Genomic DNA, 20,628 nt, shown 5'->3' on the forward strand with positions numbered 1-20,628 from the left:
GTTATGTTCCCATGGGCGATAGCCTATGTTCCCATGGGCAATAGCCTATGTTCCCATGGGCGATAGCCAAGCAGTAATTTTCCAGCCAGCACATATGTAGTCCAAGAAGATTGCTAGGAAGGACAAAATTATTAAAATAATCACAGTGATTGAAATGATAAGGCAGGATTCAAGATGCCCTCCTTCCATTCTATCACTATGGCTAAGATGGGGGCAAATAAATCATAAGTCAGACTTATGTTCTAGCTCCTAGGCTGTCTTATTCATGTTGTTGCACTTGTAGTTTAAAAATATTTTTATTTTTTGTTAAATGTATTGGAATGACATTGGGTAATAAAATTATATAAATTTCAAGTATACAATTCAATAATACATCATCTGTATATTGCATCGTGTGTTCACCACCCAATTAAAGGCACAAGTCATCCCACATTTTCCCACTGAACGACTTACCCTTCTAGGGGAAATACATTTTCAGCTAACTTTTAATTATCCATCTTTAGGATGCAACACAGTATTTTGGAAAATATATTAGTTTCAAATTATCCATGGACTAGCTAGCTAAATGTTGTTGGACAGGTTTCTTGAAATTTTCAAAACTCAGTTACCTCATTTATTAAATAAAGACTTAGTACCGTTGTGGGAAAATACCAAAACCAATCCAAAATCCCAAAACCAATTGGAGAGAGGGAGAATTTAGATTTATTACAAGCAGTCCCACCGGAGCTAGTGCTCTGAAAATCTGGGTCCTGAGCTGAGGTGCAATTTTGCTTTTATATCTGCACTGTTACAGTTAGCATGGGCTATGGGCAGTTACAGAGCACATAATTTAGGAATTTAAGTAATAAGTCTGTTATTGAGACAGAACTATCATAGGGGAGGGTGTGTCTTCAGTAGATCTGGAAATCACTCTGCCCCACAGCCTAGGCCTATGCAGTAAGCAGGTCCACAGAAGCAGAACAAAGAGCTGATTAACTCAAGGGAAAATTCCTGAAATTGCCTTTTCAGTACTAGATCTTTCTCATGTTTCTTCTAAACCGATCATTACACAAAAGGGCCAAATTGCGGATCTGCGCTATAATTTCAGAGATGAAAGAGGGATAATGGAGGCAAAAATAGAGCTCTAATAAGGTATAGAACGAAGAGCAGGAGAAACTTTGTAGAGAAAATACTCTGTTTTGAAACTATATTATACTCAGATTACATATTTTAAAAATTGCCTTAATTAAAAAAAATTTTATAAACCATTGATCAATAAATTTTTAACCCAAAATTATAACTATCTACCTAAGATTTGATGTACCCCAGCCCCCTGTGCACATTTCATTAGAATCAAGTCCCAAGAGAAAACATCAGAAAAGCCTTGGATAATATCTTATAGCAATAGGCTGTTCAAATATAAAAGATAGACATTCTTCTTTCATCATCATATATGATACCTGTAAATAAACAAAACCGAGTAAACTTTATGGCAGAAAATGACTGAAAATAATTAGAATTTTTTTTTTTGTAAAGGAAACAGAGTTAATAGAAGAGAGATTTGGAGATAATACACTTAAGGAGAGGATTAGCTCTAGGTTAGTATTCATTAACCAGAAAAAAATTATTGGATCATTTTTGTGCACTGTGGGAATTTTACATGCATAGGGGAACTGAACATATTAGAATCCAGTGAAACATCAACTTTTTGCATTTAACTGAAATTGGCATTTATATTAAATGTTTCATGTGATAATGAGTCAAAATAATTTAAAAAAATATGTCATGATTTCCTGCAATTATTTTCTTTGTACTGAAAAAATGAGATGGCATTTCAAAGCTTAAAAACTATTAATGACTAAAGAAAATGTTGGACATCTAAATGATGGAATATTTTGAAGCCTTTAAATATTATGCTTATGAAGAGTCTGTAACAGGAGACAAAAAAACTTTTATTGTATTAAGTGATAAAGTAGAACATGACCATATAAAGTATTATTTCAATAATGTAAAAAAGAGTATAGGAAATGTTTGCTTACTGTAATGTTCAGTTAGTTGGATTTTTGAATAATTTCTATATTCTTCTTTATGCATTTTTATTTTATCTTAATTTTTCAGAATAGGCATATATCACCTTGTAATTAGAAACCTAAATACTTCTTTCGAAAACGTTCCTTTGAAAACCTTGTGTATAATCTGTGAGATTCCTGGTTATATAAGAAATCTCTTAGTGTTACTGGAGAGTGGAGTCCTTTCCTGGAGTGTTGTCCAGGTTCTTGATGTCTCGAACAAAGAATTGAGCAAGACATTGAAGTACAGTAGAAAAGAAAAGGTTTATTAGAAAGGAAAGTACACTTCCACATGTGGAAGCAGGCCTGAGCAAGAGAAGCGTGGCTCAAGAGGCCTGGTAACAAAGCCTTTGGGGTTTTTATCCTTTTCCTGTGGGTGTTTACTTTTCTTAGAGGCATGGGCTTCCTTGATTGACAACTAAGATTGACAGGGCTCAGTGATTCATCATTTTGCCTTCCGCACATTGTTTGTTCCCAGAATTCAGTCTGTTATAATGATATTAATGAACTTCCAGGCATATGCATCATATTATAATGATGGTATAATGAGACTCAGGTGAGTTGAAGGTCGTTGAGGTCTTCATTGCACAAGTGCGAGTGACTGGCTTAATCTGGTACCTAAATTTCTTCCTACTGGTTTCTTTGTGTGAGTTAAAAAGTGTCTCTGGCTTGCTTAATTGTGGGCAGATTAGGGCGGACCCCTTCTAGGATAGGATGACCTCAGTGTCTTTGCAGGCAGACCTGAAACCCCTTAACTAACTTTCCTGCCTAGCTCTTTTCTAAGAGCCATGAACCCCCTTATTATCAGTATGGATGTTGAGGGACGGGCAGTCTCTTCTGTATCTGCTTCCTGCTGAGAATGGCCATAGTCCCTGCCTACAGGGCTTTCATGGAGCTCTTTCCCTTCATGCCTCAATCAGGGTGGGGTTTTGTGTTTCCTGCTGAAGTGCCACCTCAGTCCCTAGACAAGGAAAAGAAAATACAAGCTCATTATTTAAATCATACGTCTATTAATTTCTATTATTGATTCGCCTATTAAGTGAGTAAAGGGAGACAGGCTTGGTTAATACTGTTTCCTAAAGACCTTTGGCTTAAAGTATCCCTCCGCCCCTCGCCCTGCCCCTAGACTCTAAGGGCCCTGCCTGGTTTAACACCATTTCTGCTTAACAATGGGCTGATGACCCTTATCAATATCCAGAGGATCTGAGTCACCAAGGCAATTATCAGGATTTGAGGGAGGGAGACTTTTTCCAAAAAAAGAAGGGAAAAAAATTTAGCTAGATTTACTAAAAAGATTAACTCTGCAAGAGATGTTCCATTTCATTTCCTGCTAAAAGATTAAGAATTTTACAAGTTATGTCCAGTCTCAACAGCTTACTTTTTTACCTTATATTGATTGCTCCCCATTTTATATTCTCATAGGTTCTCACCTGTATTTCCAACTTTCTGCTCAGTTATTTCCACTTAAAGTCTTCATAATTACCTCAAACTCAATGTGTTTTTACAATTGAACTCATTCATATTTTATATTTTTATGAATCACTTCATGGTTTTTTCACTGAGAAAGATAACAGTGATCTTTCATTCTAATGTAGGGAGAAGGCAAGAAAATTAAAATGTTAATCAAGCCACATTCAGAGACTGCAATGTGCTGATCAGTCCAGCAGGCAAGCCAGGAGGACATCTTCAGAACAAAGGAAGATTTCTGCTGGGATTGCTAACCCCCCATTCCCCACACCTGTGAAGGAGAAACAGGAACCAAGAGTCATTCCCTATGGCTAAAACCATGGGGAACCTATGGATTAAAAGCTAGGAACTGCCAACAGGCCTTTCGTCTACATATTCTTACCTCTCAGTGCTTTTACTCTCTCTCTCACTGTCCTTTTCACTCTCTGCCTCTGAGAGGAGCCCATACCTTGTCTGGAGTGTTATTCCTTTTCTAATAGACTTTCCTTTTGACTCTAACTTTGGCATATGTGTTGAATTCTTTCTACATTCTCTGCCAAAGGACCCTCTTCTCTTGGTGCTGGGCTTGATCTCCCTCTGTTGTGGCGCGATCAATTCTAAGACCCACGGAGCCAATTGAGCTGAATTATGAGCCTTTATTAGCTGACCGGCAACTGACCTTCTACCACGCAGGGTTGCAGGGTTCGAGGAGATCAGCCCTGAGCTCCCAAAAGAGGCAGCTCATAAAGCCTAGAACCACACCCTGCTTTAACATCAAACAAGCAAACAGATTAACCACACCCTAGTTAATCATCAAACAAGCAAGCAGATTACAGAAGCAGAAGTTGGCCGTTAGCATATCTTTACCCAGAACCACACCCTTAACACCTCCACCAACTCAGGAAAATTTGCCCCGTCTTGCATCAATTTCACCTTCTTCCTCTTGCTTCATATTGAACCTGGGATCGGAGTATGATTTTTCTTTCGTAATAACATTTCCTCTCCATTTCTGCTCTCATCGCTTTGGTTCAGGTTTCAGTCATCACATTATTGATGATATTTTGAAAACATGGAAAAATATTATGAACGTAGTATGAGGGTCTCAGTTTGAAGCTAAGTTGTGTTTCTACTGGGATTCAGACATGTCAAAATTAGACCCACAGGAATTCATTCATATAAAATAATTTCTACGTGAAAGAACTTCTGTGGAAGGATTTGTATAGGGATAGAGGAGGTGAAAGAAGAGTCTGGAGAGAGATAGCTTCTTAGTAGAATGTCTGGAAGAGGACATCCAGGGCAAGCTGGTTTCATGAGGGGCACTATCATGCATAAACAAGACTGTCTCTGCTTTCAGGTAATAAGGAAGAATGTAGGTTGAGAACTTTTCTCACTCTTCAGAGAAGACTTCAAAGACACAGTGGAACAGCATAAGACCTGCTTGCTGCTAAAAATAATTGAATCAGATGAAGACAAAAAGAAGCAACACAAAAGTTGTTGTGTATGTGTATGTGTATGTGTGTATGTGTGTGTTTTTGGAGGGGGGAGATCTTAAAGGAGACATGTTATGTTCCTTAATGGGACAGTCAATATTATACAAATATGTAGAATTGATTTTTGACAAAGGCACAAAAGCAACTCAGTGGAGAAAGGATAATTTTTGCAACAAATGATGTTGAAATTGGATATCCATATGTAAAAAAACTCTCACATCTTATACAAAAATTTACTCGAATGTATCTTAAATCAGTATGTAAATCCTAGAACTACAGAACTTTTAGAAGGAAATATTCATGAACTGGAGTTAGGCAATGGAGTTTTCAGACATGATATCAAAAACAAAATCATTAAAGACAAAATTGATAAATTGAACTTTATCAAAATTAAAAAAATGTTTTGTGAAAGTGATTAATACGAGAATAAAAAGGCGAGCAACAGACTGGTATGAAATATTTGCAAATAACATCTGACAATAGACTTGTTTCCAGAATTTATAAAGAGATCTAAAATTTAAGAGTAGGAAGACAAACAATCCAATTAAAAATGGCAAAATATTTGAATAGACACTTCGCCAAAAAGATATAAGGATGACAAATAAACACATGAAATACTACTGCTCAATGTTATTAGCCATTAAAGAAATATAAAGTAAAATAATTATAATACAACTACATACCTCTCAGAAGGCCTAAATAGAAAATACTGACAATACTAACAGCTTACAAGGATGCAGAGCAACTGAAATTCTAATATTGAAAAAGCAAATTGGTACAACCACTCTGGAAAACAGTTTGGCAATTTCTTATAAAGTTAAACATACACTCACCATATAACTCAGCAATCCCATTTCTTGTTATTTACCCAAATGAGCAACCACTAAAAACGCTATAAAAGAGATACACTTAAAATGCTATAGAAAAATCAAAATACAATTCAATTCTAAAGTGTGTTTTCATGAGAAAGCATGAAAAAGAAAAAAGAAAATAGAAAAAAATAGAAAACAATAAAATATTGACTTAAGCCCTAATATATTAATAATTACATTAAATATAAATAGTCTAATATACCACATTAAAATAAAGATTAGAAGAGAGGATTTTATAGCATGACCCAACTATATGCTATCTAGAAGAAATTAGCTTTAAATATAGTTATTTTGGCAGATAGGAAGTAAAAGGATGGAAAACAATAATCATGCAAACTTCAATCAAAAGAAAGTAGGAATGACTATATTAACAGCAGATACAATAGACTTCAAAGAAAAGAAAATTAGCAAGGATTAAAGATTTGGGGGAGAAAAATCACAGAGGAAAAGTGCCATTTTCATCACATATTTAGGGAACAAGCTATCAATATGACATCACTATTGATGTTACTCTTAATTACCTGGATGAGGTAGTGTTTTACAGGTTTCTGAACTGTTAAGTTGCTCTTTTTATCCCACTTTCCCACTGTACTTTTTGGAAGGAAATTGCTATGTGCAGTTCACTCTTTAAATTTTTGTAATTCAAATATAGTTGGCATTATTAGTTTCAGGTGTACAACATAATGATTTTACATTTATATGTCTTACGATGTGATTACCACAGTAAGTCTAGTACCTGTCTGTCACTGTACAAAGTTAATACAATATATTGACATATTCCATTTGTTATACACTGCAGTCCATGGCTTATTTATTTTATTACTAGACATTTATACTTCTTACTTCCCTTTACTTTTTTCACTCATATCCCCAGACTTTTTCCCTTTGGCAACAATCAGTTTGCTCTCTGCAGCTTATTCTTAATAAGAAAAAAATTATGTTCTACATCAATGAGGGTGGAGTATGTGTAAAAATTATTTAGAATTCTTCTGCCCAGGAGATTTGTATATTCTCCTTCATTTATTTATTATTTAGTAACTAATTTATATCACATCAGTATGGACTTGTGAATATTTATTTTATCTTTTGGTTTATAATCTGTACTACTTTATTTTTGCTCAAGTTGTTCCAGCTTGGCTACTGAAAGCATTTTGAGTTGGCTCCTGTGTCCCTTTAACTTATCCAAATCACTAAGTTGTCTTTTAAGCATTTTCTTACTTTTAGGCACTACGAGATTCTCCAGGCTCACCTTGTACATTCCCTACCCTATTTCTAGAATCAGCCATTTATCCAATGATTTCTAGTTCCTTTTATTGGAGAATGGTATTAGAAACCAAGATTTGGGTTTCTATAATTCATTACTATAGAGTTCATTCTGGTCTTCTCCTGTGTCTTGTCTGTAACTTTCCATTCTGATGATTAAAAACCTAGTTTCAACCATCTGTCATCCATTTTTTGAATTGTTCAGTGCTTTATAGAACTTTAAAAATTCTTAATCTGAATCATTGTAGGAAACAATTTTAAAAATTGGAAGACAGTGCTAATGCATAGTTGCTCTTGCCTTTAGTTTTACAGACTTCACTCATTTCCCAAGTTAGGTCAACACCTTTCCTTTTCTGCACATTTGTAATACATTTAGCTTCTTTTGCCTCAGCCTGCATTCCATTCTGGTATCTTAATCTCCTAAACTATTTTTATTTCATTTGCACACATTAAGGTTCTATAGATTGTTTCCAATAGTATGGACATTTTAAAGATGTTGAGTCTTTCTATTTTCGAGCACAGTATATGCTTTCATTTACTTGTATCTTCTTCAATTTCTTTCTTTAATGACTTATAATTTTCCAAGGATAGATCTTTTACCTCCTTAGTTAAATTTATTCCTAAATATTTTATTGTTTTTGTTGCAATTTTAAGTGAGATTGTTTTCTTAATTTCTCTTTCTGGTAGTTCATTATTGGTGCATAAAAATGCAACCAATTTCTGAATATTAATTTTGCATCCTGCTACTTTACTGTATTTATCAGTTTTAACAAGTTTTTTTTTTTTTTGGTAGAATCTTTAGTCTTCTCTCTATATAGTATGTCATCTGCAAATAATGACAGTTTTATTTCTTCCTTTCCAATTTGGATGCCTTTTATTTCTTTTTCTTATCTAATTGCTGTGGCTAAGATTTCCAATACTATGTTAAAAAATAGAGGTGAAAGTGGACATCATTGTCTCATTCCTGATCTTAAGGAAAATGCTCATAGATTTTCCCCGTTGAGTAGATGTTAGCTGTGGGTTTGTCATTTATGACCTTTATTATATTGAGGTATGTTCCCACTATTCCCACTTTGCTGAGACTTTTGATCATAAATGGATGCTTGAATTTGTCAAATGCTTTTTTCTGTGTCTATTGCTATGATCATATGATTTTTATCCTTCATTTTGTTTATGTGCTGTATCACATTAATTGATTTACAAATAATGAACCAAACTTGCATTCAAGGAATAAATCTCACTTGGGCCTGATGTATGATCTTTTTAATATATGATTGAATTTGCTTTACTAATATTTTGTTGAAGATTTTTGCATCTATGTTCATGAGTGATATTGTCCTATAATTTTTTGTTGTAATGTCTTTGTGCGGTTTTAGAATCAGGGTAATAGTGGCCTAATAAAATGAGTTTGGGAGCATTCCTTCCTCTTAATTCTTTGTAATAGTTTGAGAAGAATAAGTGTTAATTTATTCTATTTCTTTTTTGCATGTTTGGGAAAATTTAACTGTGAAGCCATCTGGTCCAGGACTTTAATTTATTGAGAATTTTTTGATTACTTATTCAGTTTCATTAGTAGAAATTGGTCAGGTTAGATTTTCTGGGTTTTTTTGTTGTTGTTTTTTGACTCAGTTGTGAAATTGTATGTTTCTAGAAATGTATCTAGTTCTTCCAGATTGTCCTATTTGTTGGCATATAACCGTAATATTTTCTTATACTACTTTGTATTTCTATGGAGTCACTTGTCACTTCTCTTTCATTTCTGATTTTATTTATTTGAGTCATCTTTTTTCTTGATGAGTCTGGTTAAAAGTTTATCATTTGTTTATCTTTCAAAGAACCACCTCTTGGTTTCATTGATCTTTTGTACTGTTTTTCTAGACTCCATTTTATTTATTTCTACTCTGATCTTTATTATTTCCTTTCTTTTACACACTCTGGGCTTTATTTGCTGTTTTTTTATTCCCTAATTCCTTTAAGTGTAAGGTTAGATTGTTCATTTAAGATTTTTCTTTTTTCTTGAGGTAGGTCAGCATTGCTATGAATTTGCCTCTGAGGACTGCTTTTGTCCTTTCCTATAGATTTTGGGTCATTATGTTTTCATTTTCATTTGTCTTAAGGTATCTTTTGATTTCTTCCTTGATCTCATTGTTTACTCATTCACTGTTTAGTATAATGTTATTTAGTCTCCATTTAGTTACACAAACAGTGTGTTTTTTAGCTTTATTTTTTCTTGTAATTGATTTCTAGTGTCATACCGCTGTGGTTTGAGAAGACACTTGAAATGATTTTATACTTTTAAATTTATTGTTTTGTGCCCTAACATGTGGTTTATCTTGGAAAATATTCCATGTGCAATTGAAAAGAATATGTATTCTGTTTCTTTGGGATTTAATGCTCTAAAAATATTAATTAAAATCATCTGGTCTAGTGTGCCGTTTAAGGTTGCCTAGCAAATGTGTATACACCCAACACAGGAGCACCTAAATATATAATCAAATATTGACTGACATCAAATGACAGAGCAACAGTAAAACGGTCATATCAGGGGACTTTAACACTCCACTGACATCAAGGGATAGATCTTCTTGTTAGATTGATCAAATGTCTTTCTTTGTCCCTTAGTATAGCTTTTGATTTCACTTTATTTGGTCTGATATAAATCTTGCTACCCCAGCTTTTCAAAAAATTTTATTTGCTTAAAATATCTTTTTTCATCCCTTCGCTTTCATTTTGTGTGTGTCTTTTGATCTGAAGTGAGTCTCCTATAGACAGCATATGTATGGGTCTTGTTTTCTTATCCATCTAGCTAGCTTATGTCTTTTGATTGGAGCATTTAATTCATTTGCATTTAAAGTAATTATTGACAGGTATGTAGTTATTGGCATTTTATTATTCATATTTATGTTTCCCCCCCATCTTCTTATATAAGTCTCTCTGACATTTCTTGGAATATTGGCTTGGTAGTGATGAATCCCTTTAGCTCCTTTCTGTCTGGGAGCTCTTTATCTCACCTTTAATTTTAATTCATAGCCTTGCTGGATAGAGTAGTGTTGGTTATAGGTCCTTGCTTTTCATCACTTTGAGTTTACCATGCTAATCCCTTGTGGCCTGAAAATTTTTTGTTGAGAAATCAGCTGAGTTCTCTTATAAGTAACCAGCTGCCTTTCTCTTTCTACTTTTAGGACTCTCTCTTTGTCTTTAACTTTTAACATTTTAATTACAATATGTCTGGCTATAGACCTCTTTGGGTTCATCTTGTTTGGGACTTTCTGTGCTTCCTGAGCTTGTATGTCTACTTCCTTTGCTAGGTTTGGGGAATTTTCTGTCATTATTTCTTCAAATAGGTTTTCAATCCCTTGTTCTCTCTTCTCCTTCTGGTACCCTTATGATGCACATGTTGGTACACTTGATGTTGTCCCAGAGGCCCCTTAAACTATCCATATATATATTTTCTTTTTGTATTATTTTTTCTTGATCTTGTTCTGATTGAGTGTTTTCTGCTACCTTATCTTCTAAATCACTGATTGGATCTTCTGCTTCATCTAATCTACTGTTGATTCTTTCTAAGGCATTCTTAAATTCAGTTATTGTATTCTTCATTTCTGACTTTTTTTTTGTTTTTATGTTTTCCATCTCTTTGTTAAAGTTCTCACTGAGTTCATCTATTCTTCCCCTAAGTTCATTGAGTGTCTTTATAACTAGTGTTTTGAACTCTGTATCTGGTAGGTTGCTTACCTCTATTTCATTTAGTTCTTTTTCTGACATTTCCTACTGTTATTTTATTTTGGGACATTTCTCGGTTTTCTCATTTCTCTCTGTTTCTATTCATTAGGTAATCTGTTATGTTTCCCTGTCTTAGTTGAGTGGCCTTATGTAGTAGATGTCCTGTGTAGTCCAGTGGTGCAGTCTCTCTGATCACCTGTGTCAGGTGCTCCAGGAAGGACTCTTGTGTAGTTGTGTATGTCCTTCTGTTGTAGATGAGCCTTGACTGCTGTTGGCATGTCAGTGAATGGGATTGGCCCTCAGGCTGATCAGTCATGAGAACTGGCCATGCCCACAGCATATGAGCTGCTGTGTTAGGGCTGATCCCATGCAATGGGATTTGCCCCATCGTGCTCTGTGCCTGCTGAGATCACCCTTTGGGTGTGCTGCTTGTGGGGCTAATTAGGTGGTGCTTTGTTGTGGTCTGATGTCAGCCTCCAGATGTGCTGGTTCCTGGCCCCTTGAGAAGGGCTCCCATGTAAGCCATGGTTGACCACTGTCTGTGAACTGCCCAAGGCTACAAAGCTACAAAGCTATCTGCATTTGCTCTTTACCTGTGCTAAACCTGGAAGCACATGAGAGAGGCAATTTTGTGAACCAAGGTTGACTGCCACCAGGAACTGCCCTGGAACAGCTTAGCTAAAGACTTAGGTTACCCCAAGGCCTTGGGCTGCCTGCTGGCTACCCATAAGGCTGAGTAGCTAGGAGAGCCTTGGTCTGTACACTAGTTGAGTGATGTGGGGGTCCCAGAAAGTCACCAGGTTGAGGCAAGTCATGTTCCCCAGGTTAGTGCTGATTCAGATTTCATGCCAGTGCTGAGCTTGTGGCCACTCACCGAAGTCTTAGATCACATTGAGGCTAGATTCTAACCTCCTCAGGCCTGCAGACTCCCAAAAGTTATTTAAGAAATACTGCAGCTCGAGTTGGAGTTGGTGGCCTGCACCAGGAAGGGTGAGGCTGGTTACCTAGCCACAAATATGTCTCCGGCAAGTTATGAATTGGGTGGGGTAGAATCCCAGTGAGTCACCATGTGGAGTCATTGGATTTCACCAGGCCAATGCAGATTCAGATTTGACTGTGTGTGTAGGGAGAGGGCTCAACACAGGCAAGATGGCACCTGCCTGTAGGCCGTACAGGAGGAGGGCTCAATACAGGGATAATAGCAGCTGTCCTTCTAGTCCTCGCCCTGAAGCCACACAACTCAGTCTTTCCCTGTATATCTTTGGCGCCCCCTGAGCTACTGTTCTTCCACTAGAGCCCAGGATGATTGCCTATGGGTGAGTTAGTCTCTGCACTGGTTCTTTAAGGGAAATCTGGGTTTCCAGCAGGCTTCCATCTCATTAGCATGATCAGAATCTCCACTGATTTTTACAGCCAGATTTTGTGGGGACTCCTCTTCCCAGCACTGGAACCTTGGCTGGGAAGCTCGATGTGGGCCTGACACCCCTCACTCATCTGGGGGAACCTCTGCAGCCAAGATATCCCTCCCGATGCTCAGCCACCACACACAGGTACAGGGCAAGCTCGTTTCACACCACTGTCCCTCCCACCAATCTCGATGTTGCCTCTTCTTTATGTCCTTAGTTATAGGAATTACGTTCAGCTAGTCTTCAGATGGTTCTCCAGGTTGATTGTTCTACAATTTAGTTGGAATTTTAATGCAGTCATAGGAGGAGGCAAGCACCATCTTGACCAAACTACTGTCTCTAAACTGATTTATTTGGGTGAATTTTACTTATTTGCATAAACACATTGTGGTGATTTGCTTCTGTTTTTGTTTTAAGGAAGTGCCTTGGAAATCCATAATTTAGAAATTTAGGCAGTTCAAGTATAGAGTCATATCATCTTGGATCTCAGGAAGTTTAGGCACTTTTCCTCATGTGCAGGAACTCTACTCTGTTTAAAAATCGGATTTTCTCTTCGAAATAAAAGTAGTCAAATATAGGCATAGTTGTGCAGAGGTCAGTTTATGCTACCTGTCTTTTCGTCTTGCGGCATTCAGAGTCAGAAGTGCACAGTCTATAAACCCCGATCTTCTCTTAAGGGCTAAGAAACAGAGAGGAGCCGCTGAATATTCTGTTCTCTTTACCCAGAATTACTTCTTTTTTTTCTATTTGAAAATCTTATATACTTCCTTTGAATATTTTCCATGAGTTAGTTTATTGCTTCTTTAGTGTTTTCTCATATGCAGCTTACCTGTGCCCATTCATTCTTCAGGCACTCAGCATATGCTGGGCCTGTGCTAGCTGCTGGGAATGCTGGAACAATGAGATGTTTCATCAGCCTTTGAGAAGCTCATCATTTGGTGGCAGATGACAGACATTATAATAAATTGAAATAAATACCATGTATTAGTGAAATAGAGAGGAGATAGCCCTTGATTAGACTCAGGTTGATTATAGAAAAAAATTCTGTAAGTAAAGTAAGATCAAGCTATGAAAAAATTTAGAGTATTTAGACTTTATCACTTTTAAGGGCCTATCAAGTAACTTCATTTTATGCCTTTTGTTCATTGGGCTTCAAAGTCCCTTAGTAACTTGTCTCTTAAGGACCACCAGCCTTTACCACCAGCTACTGTACCCTCTTCCTGGCTACCTGATGATTTTGATTCTCTGCTGGAAAAAGACATAATTCAGCACTGGATTTTGGTAGATTGATCTGGCAGCAGTGTGAAGATGGACTGAGGTTGGTGAGAAGAGGCAGGGAGATTAGCTACATTGCTGATGTAACAGGTCAGGCCAGAGAGCAACTGGAATTGATCTGGAGGTGTAGCAATGGCCCAGAGAGGAAAGAGATATTAGAAACAGTCGAGGTATTGTAACTGAATTAATGTGTAGGTCATGGGAGAGGACAGAACCAATCATTTCATAAACTATTATCATCAGGTTTATTCACACCAACTCCTTGATTATTTACAAATATGCATAGTTTCCTATTGTAAGAGATAAGTCAAACAAAATGATGTCTATATTAATGCTCTACCATTAGATATTATTGATGGCTATGGGATCTCAACAGAAAATGAATAGAGTTGGGCAAAAATAGCTCAATGCTTCAGATGATATTACTTTGGGGTAAGTTAGATTTTGGAAATGGGGCATTGGGTAGGTGGTATAAAAATGTGGTACCCGGGGAAAAGAAGAGGTATTTAGCTTCAGAGTCAACCAATATTTATTGAACACCTTAACTATTTCTTGTCTTACTTAATCCTCCCAATTATCCTATGAAGTCAGTGATATTATCCCCATTTTACAGATGGGAGATTGTGAGAAGCACCCTCTGCCATTAGAGTGAGTCTGTTGGAATTTGGCACTAGCCAGAAATGACCATGTGGAGTTACTATTAAAACAAAGCTTGCAAAACAGCCAAGAAGACTTGCTATAAAGTCCTTTAGTTCTTCAGACAGCTTTACATGGGGACTGTATTTAAGTAGTTCTTATTGTAGTTTATTTACTAATCTAGGATCCCAGATTTAGACATCTTAATGATGCTTTAGAAATGTCAATGCAAGTCTTTCAGAGCCTTGAATATGGCTCACAGATTATTTAGCTGATGTCAACATTATACCTGAATGTCTTAGCTTGGGCTGCTATATCAAAATATTATAGACTGGGTGGCTTAACCACCAGACTTTTATTTCTCACAGTTCTGGAGACTGAGAATCTAAAATCAAGATGCTGGAAGATTCAGTTTCTGGTGAGAGCTCTCTTTCTGGAGATGCAGATGGCTTCTTTCTCTCTACATCCTTATATGATGGAGAGAGAGCAAAAGAAAACTTTCTGGTGTTTCTCTTTAAAGGGCACCAATATCATCATAAGGATTCCATCCATGTGACCTCATTAAAACCTAATTACTTCTTAAAGACTCCATCTCCAAATACCATTGCATTGGGGGTGAGGGCTTCAACATATGAATTTGGGTGGGGGAAAAATTCAATCTATAGCGCTGAAATCACTTTTCACACTGTCCCTCATCCTATCCCTGCCACTTAAAACTGGAGTTTCCATTTTTTTTTGCATGTGAAAACTCCTTTTTTAATTTCAATTATTTTATGGATCTCCAGCTTGAAAATAGTTGAATAATAGTTGTGCTATTCATACCTATTAATAGAAATAATAAATTCTACAAAAGAGAACCATAAATTTAGTAATTGTTCCTTTCAAATAAATTATGATAACTTAAAAATAGTTGCACATGTTTTTATAAGTATTTATTCAGCCTGCATATAAAGATTGACACACACATAAATCTTGGGACACCTTGCAGTGACTCTGAAGCAAGCAGGAGAAACGAGAGAATGATGATATGAGAAGCAGGTGGTAGTCTAGTAAAGGGGTGGAGCACAGGGAAAGGGAGTCTGGGGTAGAAATGCAGAGATGCACCTGAGTGGTTTATTAACACATGGCGAGTATATCCAGGAAGTAATTCTTGGAAGAATTTGGGAGAACAGTCATATTCCTTTTACTGAAACATGGGATCATAGACTATAAAAGAAAGTTCATCTACAAAGTCCCTGCTTGAAAGAAGAAACTCACTCTACAAATGAGAACTCATTAAAATTGGGGCTTGATGTCCATATATAAGGATGACTTAATGTTGACCTCAGAGTGACCTAGAGAGCAATGTGTGTGGGTGCTGGTGGTGAAGGAGGTGCTAATGGCTACTGCTGCTTCCCATGTGCCAGGAAACTTTATGTCCACAACAGTTTTAACTCCTCACAATAACCCTGGGAAGTTTATATTGTCAGCCCCAGTGTGCGGATAAAAGACATAGGCCAAAGCTGTTAAGTAACTTTCCTTAGGACACATACATATAATGGTGTACCTAAAATTGAGACTCATGACTCTGACCATGAAGCTTATACTTCATCTACAATATCACACTGCTTAAGTATTTTCTACTTCAGGTCAACAGCTCTTGGAAGGGGCTCAGGGCATGTAATAACTATTAGACAGAGGATAGGTATAGAGGTTAGGAATCTGATGGGCTCTGGGTACTATCATTTTTCAGTGTTCACTTTAGATTTCCTTTCTCCTTACATCTTTATCCACTCAGCTTTCTTTTATAGTATATGATTCCAGCTGTGCTAAGTGGATAAAGGATGCACCGAGATTTTGAGGAAAAAGCATATTATAGTACATAATATCCGAACTTCCAGACTGATTTCGAAGAACCAAGACATTCTGATAGGTTTGAGCTATGTGTAAATCTACAATGTAGAGAGTTCCTTTTTCTCCTGGTTTCTAATTATTATAAAGAAGAAAGTTGGTTAAAATATTCATCATGAACTTAAAATGCAACTACAGACTCTGGGGCTAGGTTGCCTTTTTAAAATACTGATTCTGTTGCATACTAGCTGTATGATCTTGAGGAATTTACTTAATCTTTTCAGGTCTCAGGTTTCTCATCTGTAAAATAAGTTTAATACAGTATTTACCTCATAGATTTATAGTAAGGATTAAATGAGTAAAATGCTTAAATTAATGCTTGCTATCTAGATGCATTCAATAAAAGCAAAAAGGATATCACAAAGGAGGGAAAAACAGACTGAAACTTATAAATAATAAAAGAGGGAGAAGAGCTTCTTGCTGGTGCTACCTGTATTTTAACTGCCCGTGGCTGTGTTCCTTCCTTTGTTCTTTTCTTCATTTCTTTTTTCTTTTAAAAAATAATTTTTGAGCAAGTACTATGTACTAGACACTGTTATAGGTGCAACAGATGCAGGGAGAACACTCAAAGAATGAACCCTGAGTGATAGATTCCACCTGGCTTAGGTCAGGTTCCTTTGGAGCAGAGCCTGAAACAGGGACCCAGGTGCAAGTGATTGATTGAGGGTGTACTCTCAAAGGAAAGGAGTGAAAAAAGAAGGATGAGGGAAGAGCTACATGAGAATGTGATCTCAGTTAGAGCCTAACTTCAGCTTGATCTAATGGAAGACTCCAGAATTTCACTCTAGAGTTGGTCCTATCTTGAGGCAAGGTGGAGATGGGTGTGCCAGCCCAGGAAAGGAGATCTGGGCGGAACCATGACAAGTTCATTATACTACCCAGGGTGTCTAAAAATAAAGGAAGGATTATGAAAGGGGCTCTTCTTTTGCAATTCTCAAATATACAGGAAGATATTTTTTACATTTTTTGTTTGAACTGTTCAGAATTTACACTTCTCAATCAGTTTGTAAACTGGCTATTATAGTTTGTGTCTTACATAGCTGTCTAGGGTTTATACATGTAGTAGTAGGCAAAGGTAAATAATTAATGAAGTGAAAAAAATGTTTAAATCATAGTGTAAAATGTAGCATAGGAAGTGTTATATGTAAATAAAGAAGAGCTTGCTATTTTAGTGTCCCTGATTTTCATGCTGAAGCCAGCTTTAGATTATATAAATTCCTGTGATATGATATGATTATATTCTTCCTACTCTCACTGCTAGTTTACAATATCTTATGCCAAGGATAAAAGGAATAATGTCTAACATTATCTTATTCAATTTTCACCAAGCTTTGTAATCCCATCTATCAATCTTGGAAAATCTATCCATTTCATTTTTCATTAATCTTTTTCTTCTTTGTTTCACTCTATCATTTTCATTCTCAGACGCTTCTCAGATCAGGTACCTGGTGCCCTCATACAATCTCTTATCTGACTGGCTACCTATGACACCTCACCAAACTCTTTAAAATTTATTCTCATTGGGATTGACTACACATAAGCAAGGGGCTTTCTGCCCAAAGCTCTGAGTAAGACATCTTTGACCTCTTCGTTCCTCAGGCCATATACAACAGGGTTTAGTAGGGGAGTGATGACAGTGTAGTTCACAGAGATGAGTCTATCCTGCAGGGAATTTGGGGATTTGGGTTTTAATTAGATGAAGGAAGTACAGCCATAGTGAACAATGACCCACAGTCAAGTATGAGGCACAAGCAGAAAAGGGCTTTTTCCAACCCTGAGCAGATACAGCAGAGGTAATCTTGAGGATGGTGGTAACAATCAGGACAAAAGAGGTAAAGATCAGTACCATAGTCAGACCAAGAACACACAGATTGATGAACAAAGTGATAAATTTTTTTATGGTAGTGTCAGCACAGGAAAGCTTTACTGAGGGTCAGATGTCACAAAAAATGCAGGAGATGATGTTGGTATCACAGAAGGGCAGGCTGAACACAGAAGAGACTTGAATGTTGGCTGTGCTCAGGCCAATGCTTCAGGATATGTTTGCCAGTTGTATACAAGTATTTTTGCCTATGATTACTGAATACCATAGGGGGTTGTAGATAGCTATGTAGTGATCATATCCCATGGCCATCAGCAGGACGTACTTGTTGACAACAAAAGTGAGATAGAAGAAGTAGGTGGCACAGTTGAAATGGAGCTGCCTTGTTGGGGAATGAGGATACTGGAAAACATTCCGGGGATAATAGCCACTGTATAACAGGTCTCAGAAATGGATAGCACACTCAGGAAGTAGCATATGGGTATAAAGTTGACAGTTAAGGCAGATATCTGTCAAGATGATAACATTGCAGGCAAGGGTTATAGGTACAAGACCAAAAAGACCAAAAGAGAATGAGTCTGCACTGCCATCCAAAAATAGAGGCCTCAAAGGTAAACTCTGTGAATGCTATGACATTGAATCTTGGCTCTGAGGAGAATTTGGGTTTGAGAGATATAAAGTAGGAAGGTTGAACATTCATGCTGGAAACAGTAGGCTGGTCCAGGTTCATCTTCAGCCATATACAGGGACTCAAAATGTGTATAGCTTTGCATTTCAGAAATTGTCAGCATTTAGACACTGCCGAATGCTGAAAAGACTTCTCAAGTTCCTCTGGGTATTAGAGACAGATGGGGGTGGGGGAGTAAATATGTAAATATGTAAAAAAAGTAGTGGAAGTACCTATCAAACTTGGCTAGAAGCAGATGTAGACCAGAGAAGTCACCAGACTGAGTGTACACAGTCCTGGAACTCCATCAAAACTCATCTACTTTAGACCAGCATTGGCCTATCATATGTCAGAGAGCCAGTGCAAAGGGATGTTCCTAAAGGGAAGATTCAAACTAGGGACAGATCTCTACATAAGTCACACTTCTGGGAGGTAAGAGGCCAGCTTTGGTTCTGGACAGAAGGCTTAGTAAATCAAGGTACATAACACTGCCCTCTCTCACGGGTCAAATTTAAGGTACATAACACTGCCCCCTCTCACGGGTCAAATTTAAAATGACTAATGTCTGGAATAAGGCAGTGGTAGGAGACATCTCTTTTTTTTCTTGAAGAGATACTAGTGTGTGGACTGGGGACATCTTTTGATCCAGAGCCAGCTCTCTTGTCAGCCCTGCTTTTTTCCTATGTTCTCCAAATAACTCTTGTTTTAATACCTGAGTCTTCTTTCTGTGTAGAAAGTAGATTCTGCTACTATTTGCCAGTTTCTAGTTAAGCACAATAAAGAGTCTAAAACTTATTAGGGATTTGAAGTACCAGTAACTATAAGAAAACAGTGATAAAAACAACAAAATATTTAATTTTATAGAAATCTCTGGCTTTAACCTCAGTGTAAGTGGTGGAATGCTTGATCTTCTTTGCCCACTTCACTTGTTTCTATTTCTCATCTATAAAATGAAGAGAATAACGTCTACTCATAATGTTACTATGAAGATTATATGAATTATTATTTGTAAATAGCCAAGCACAATCCTTGATACATAGCAGACAAACAATACATTAAGTTTCTGCTTCTCTCCCTTTAACTGTCCTCCCCATCTTCATTCCCCATAGACCTGGGTCCTACTTGTATGTCAGACCCACCCAAACACACAACACACACACACATTTATTCTCTCTCTCTCTCACACCCTCCCTCCCTCTCTCTTTCTTATTCATGGATGGTTCTTGTCATTAATTTCTCTAATCTTTAATGATTACAAAGTTCAGTCCTCATTTCCCTTTTCTTTTCCAACTCTGGATTGTAAAATGTATAGAGATGGGGTGGGGTTTGTCTGGAACCAAAAATCTTTGTGATCAAACCCCAAGTCCACTTACTTCACTTATGACCTTAGAAACGCATTTTAACCCCAGCTTTTTTTTTTTCCTGTGAGATGAAGAGGTACTAATATCTACCTTGAAGACTGATGGAAGGATTATATGAGGAGATGCCTGTAATGCATTTAGTAGATGGTCTGGCATAGAGTATGCCATCAATAAATGGTAACTGTTGATAAAGATGAGCATAGTCTTAAAAATATGAATATGTTGGGTCGTTATTTTATCTTCTCTTCTCTCCCAAGTCTGACTCAAGGTTAGAAGGTGGTCAGTCTTCATCTAGATAGCATTTGTATAGCAGCCCACATGTTAGAGGATGTTTTTTCTGTCTTTTGGAGAAATTAAAGGAAAGAGACAGCAGGGAAGGAAACACAATATTCAAGCAGGGGTATGAATCCCCAAAATTGGAGGGAGAATCTGGATGTTGACTGAAAAGAGTAAGGTATTCTCAGTGCAGCAATTCTACAAGCATGCCTGTGTCCAGGACTCCTACTTTGGATCCTGCACTCATGAAATTCTAGCCAGCCATTCACTAAGAACTTCTTGGACTCTGGTGGATATATGGGCAGGAAAAAAAGGAAAAGATGAAAACTTCTATGTTTAGGTAATATGCTTTTTCTAGTATAAGGAGGAGAAATAGATTCATCCAACCAGAGTCAGATGTTCCATTTCTTGTCTCCAAGCTCCACAGACTAGGACTGTGATAGAGAGTGGTAG

General features: G+C 37.0%; 1 pseudogene; it reads right to left on the bottom strand.

Annotated features, from left to right (window-relative positions):
* Nucleotides 1-17,579: 17,579 nt before the first annotated feature.
* Nucleotides 17,580-18,601, bottom strand: LOC105300754 (annotated as a pseudogene).
* Nucleotides 18,602-20,628: the final 2,027 nt, after the last annotated feature.

Source organism: Pteropus vampyrus, unplaced genomic scaffold (assembly GCF_000151845.1).
Source record: "Pteropus vampyrus isolate Shadow unplaced genomic scaffold, Pvam_2.0 Scaffold217, whole genome shotgun sequence".
Lineage (NCBI taxonomy): Eukaryota > Metazoa > Chordata > Mammalia > Chiroptera > Pteropodidae > Pteropus > Pteropus vampyrus.